At 38.4% G+C, this 4,936-nt stretch overlaps 1 long non-coding RNA gene across 1 annotated transcript; it reads left to right on the forward strand.

Moving 5' to 3' along the window:
- Nucleotides 1-262: 262 nt before the first annotated feature.
- Nucleotides 263-1,517, forward strand: LOC309479207. The gene is made up of 2 exons (XR_014199171.1): nucleotides 263-635; nucleotides 999-1,517. It is a non-coding gene; the product is annotated as an uncharacterized lncRNA (long non-coding RNA).
- Nucleotides 1,518-4,936: the final 3,419 nt, after the last annotated feature.

A 4,936-nucleotide genomic window follows, 5' to 3' on the forward strand; every position in this document is an offset into this window, starting at 1 on the left:
TAGCGTTAGGCTATACTGAAAGGTCTGATTTACGCACTGTTACTTACAACAGTCATTGTTTTTTTTCTTTTCACAATGACATTTGAGTTCATGATTTTAATGTGTTTTTTTTTTTTTTGTGGCAGACTAAAGAATAATGACAGACTGTTGATCTTTGAATAAAAATATGTTTGGTTCAGGTTTGAAATTCATTATCTTTTATTATAGGCTACGCAGTCTAATATCATAGAAGCTCCCCGTCCCGTCCGGGTTTTGCACGAGGTGAATGCGCAAAGTTAGAGGCAGCTCTCTCTCTCTCGTGCACGGATGCCTGATGAGCGCGGTGTCACGACACTCCGGGAAACAGAAATAAAGAAAATAATCGTCTAGATGAGTTCTGTCTATGGATATATGTGAGTTGAAAAGCGCATTTTATTTCCTCTTAGTTATGAGTGACGTTGGTATTGTTATGAGAGTGAAACGAACATTCAGTTGGTTAATATAAAAGTGTATGGTGATATAAAAATAGCATCAGAGTATTGCTAAAGTGTTTATGGAGTGTATTTTTGATTAAAAAGGGTAAAGAGAACGATTTTAACGGGACGTGCTGTGCCTGCACCACTCTGGAATTTTCTGTGAGTTTGACGATCTCCTTGGTAAGTCGAACTGCTTTGAAATTGTTACAATTGTTGTACTGTTATTGTTGTATAAGAGGAAAAGCAAGAGAAATTTAATCTGTGAGTGATTTATATCTATTAGAAAAATGTTTAATGCTGTATTTGGTTAATAACAGCTAAACTGACAGTAAAGTGGTTAATGTTTTAATCAGTAGGCCTACATTATGTTGAAAGTCACAAACCTTGCCTTTGTAAAAGAAATATTCTTTATTTGAAGAATTTATTTACAAATGTTCAAGTTATGGGTAAAATGTATGATTCATTTACTGTCATGAGTAAAAATGTTTATTGTATGTTACAATGAAGATATTAATGATACTTTTATGACCTTGTCTGTTCAAGGTCAGGTTTTTTTTCTGTGGTTCTGTCTTCCAAATTCGCTGTGTATACTGGATTTGTCCTGGCCTTCTTCCAGTGGTTCTGAGGAGGGTTTGGACTGGCGAGCCTCCCTTGAGTTTGTTCTTGGATCTTTCAATTGAGGAAATCAAGTATTTGCACTGATTTGAACTGCGAATGGTAGGAAAAAGAATACCTTTCCTCATCTTTTGTTTTTCTCGGATGGACATTGTTTCATTACCAACAGATAAAGGACACTTACGTTTTCTACAGATTTTTTTTTAAAGAAACTCTCTTCACAAAGACTGAACATTCTGAATTGAATTGAAAAAATATTGTTGTCCAATTGGGTTACACATTGTTTATTTGGGGTTTACTTGTTGAAATCCAAAGAGAAAAATGGAGATCTAAAGAAACACATCTACATTTTATTTTGTTTATTTTATTTCATTTTATTTGTTTATCAACCAATGTAATTCACCTGTTGTCATTCACTTGAAAATACAGTGTGTGTTCAAACGAGTATTCACTGTTGTTGTGGCATCTTTCTCAGTAGCGAATCTGATTCTTCTGAAACGCTGGTCCATAAATTGCATTAGGTTAATAGCCAGAGAGTAAGCGCTACATATTCAAATTATTTTTAACTTTAATAAAAAAGAACTGTTATTCCTTTAAATTCTGTCTCCAGCTCGTTTCTGACACGCTCCTCAGGGTGGTCCTGGTTCAGGGGTGGGCGCAGTCCGGCTTGGCCCATCCCGACCTGTGACATAATACCTATACTGTCATATTATTATTTCAATGAACAGATAAGAGCAATTCATTTGTGTTTTATTGTATATCTGCATTAGGGGTGTCCCCGACTATGGATTTTCATAGTCGACAAGTCAATAATATTTATATTCAAAAATATAAACTTTATTTCTATTCAATTTTCAAAATTATTTATAGCCCATAGGCTGTGTCACACACGCCTACCTGCCTTTTGATGTAAATAAAAGACTAGAGTGGTAAATGTTACGGACATATTATCATGGTACAGTTCAGCCTATTATTGATTTTTATTTCCACTTCCCTTTTATCCAAAGAGACGGAACTATTTGCACTGTATTTATCAATGGGAAATATGCTAATATAATCTGGCATACTGTAGTTCACATTAATGGGGTCGCTTGCAAATCGCAGCAGCACGAATTACGTGACCAGCAACATATTTCTGCTTCAAATATTGTGTGTAGTTAACAGTGAGTGGTGGTTTCAGACATTATTTTATTAAAGTGCATTTGTCAGTGCCGCACTCGTACTGACTCTTATTCTGCCTGACAGAAAGAAGCTCACAGCTTACTGAAGGCGGAGCGGTTTGACCAATCAGATGAAAGGGGCGTTTCAGCACCGCCCATGTGTGCAAATGAAATATCGAACCCATAAACTGACTTTTAAACCATAAACGAAAAATGAAAAATCGAGCCAAAATCTCATTTTTCGTTTTTTAAGCTAAACTAAAAAACGAATAAACGAGCTGGTTTTCATTTCTCGTTATTCGATTCCAAACAGGAAATGAAATGATCAAAAAGTACACAGACCAAGTACTTGTTCATTCAACTTTCGACCTATAACCCATGTTGAACTTGCAAATCCTACAATCAAATCTGAGATTTCTCAACGGCAATCGGGTGAAAGAGACAAATTTAACCGTCTAGCCCCATAGACTCCCATTCATTTTGCACTCATGGGCGATCGCCCCCAGTGGAACTCTGGTGGAACTACAACCAAAATTCGGTACAATAGGACTTAAAAGGGAGTGGCCAGGCTCTCCGTAGACGGGCTCTGGTATTGCTATGTATTGCTGGACCCAGATGCTTCAGAGGTGAAAAACATTCCAGGAACAAAAAGCCCTTTCAAAACTACAGCTGTACAAAGAGGCACTCGGGAAGGCTTATCATTGAATAACACTGTTTATAAGCACATTTCAAGACTTTTTAGCCAGTGGTGAGCATATTTAATTTAATGAAAATCGTACAAAGACATATGTATAAAAGACTATTTACATGAATGGGTTTAAATCAAAGTGAATTTTCATTACTTTCATTGTTGTTTGAAGACTGTACCAGGGATTCTTCTAGCGAAGACAATGAAGTGCACGTAAAGTCTCACAGTCCACATTATGAGAGTAAAGCTTACATAAATATAACGTTTAAATGTAACTCATTTTAACACGTGACTTGTATTTGTTTTTTTTTGTGGTTTTTTTAATACAGATATGGGATGTTCCAGATGAAGCAAGCACACCAAAGAAAGGAAGCACATCAAACAGGTATTAGTTAACAAGACATTATTTGGAGGTTAGGAGTGGAGTTGCTCAAATTAATACATAGTTGTTGTTTTTCAGACCCCCTGATCTCTCTCTGCCTTTTTTGGACCAAGTAAGTTCATAATGTTCATACCTTGCTAAGTTACTTTGTTACAACAAATGAAAAAATGTAATCTGTCTTTATAATGGTCAGTTCTAATGTTATTTTAATAATTGATATATTTCTGACAAATCTAGGAAGCAGGAAAAAAACTGAACAAATATCCAAGAACACACACATGATTGCTTTACAAGTAGCCTAATTACATTTGTATGTCCATTGATGTAAATTCCTGTTAATCTTTGTCTTTTTACAGCAGTTACACACGTCTCTATGGACCAATAATAATCTAAAGTGACTGGAAAGAGTCAGATGAGAGCAGACAACATGTTCAAGAAGAAATGTTCTTAATTCATTTATTAATTACTCCGTCTCAATATCATGTTCCCAAATTTATTGACTATTTTTTTTATTTCATCATTAACTTAATCAAAACCTCTTTATTTATTACAGCACAGATGTATTAACTGCTGCAGATATTGTGCCAGATCTCTCATTGAAGATCATAAAAACGTCTTGCAGCAGATTCAACATAAATAGAGCCAATGTTTGGGATGGAGCAATTCGTGGATTCAAGCATCATACGACCCATTACACAACATGCTTGTTAAATTCACAGATGACAAAGGCACAACTGAAGATGCAGTGGAGACAGGTGTTCCCAAACGTGAGTTTCTAACCCTCCTAATGGACTGTTTATGGGCACGGAGAATCTTTGATGGTCCAGAAAATAGGAGATTTCTCACCTTTAACAACACAAGTAAATGATTTACTTACATCTACCTTTTATCTGCCCTGTTCATAATTGTCTTGTTTTATACTAACTGGACAATAACAGTTTACTACAGCTGCCAGAGAAGATGAATACTTCCTTGCTGGGCGGATGATTGCAGTTCCCTTTCAAGGGAACTTCGAGCTGCGTCGAGACGCGGTGGGAACGCTCTGCGTGATTGCGTCGTGAAGCACGTGTATAATCAGTCCAATGGAAAGACGAGACGTCATAGGCGGGTGACGTCATCGACCAGGAAGCTATAAAGCACCCCTGCGACAGACCGCGGCAGCTTTCTGTGCCTTCAGCAAGCGATCTGTGTATTCTGTCCTTGTCATATTTATTGTTGTCTGTCAAGTTGCAATATATATATTTATTATGGCAAAAGAGAGCAAGCAAGTGTTGTGTTGTTCCCTCCCCACGTTATATCACGGGTGGGGACACACACTTCAGCTTTGTGTTGCTTGTTTGGGAGTGGAGCATGCCAACAGTCAGTTCTCGAGGGGGCTGACTGTGAGCATTGCGAGAAGCTGTCCGTGAGGACGCTCCGCTCCCGCCGGCCGTTCTTCGAGGAGGACGGTTCGGTGCGCGCGCCCCGAGGCGCGGGTCCCGCTGCTGCCGAGGCACGGCGTCGACGCGCATCTTGGGGATCGCAAATGGTTCTAACAAACACCTGTTCGATCCACGTGCCTTTTCTCGGGGAGAAGCACGCTCTGCGGTTTCTCCTCCCCGGGATGAGGCACTCATGCTGCGATTTCCAGTTCCGA

The sequence above is a fragment of the Leuciscus leuciscus genome (assembly GCF_965113295.1).
Source record: "Leuciscus leuciscus genome assembly, chromosome: 17".
In the NCBI taxonomy this organism is placed as follows: domain Eukaryota; kingdom Metazoa; phylum Chordata; class Actinopteri; order Cypriniformes; family Leuciscidae; genus Leuciscus; species Leuciscus leuciscus.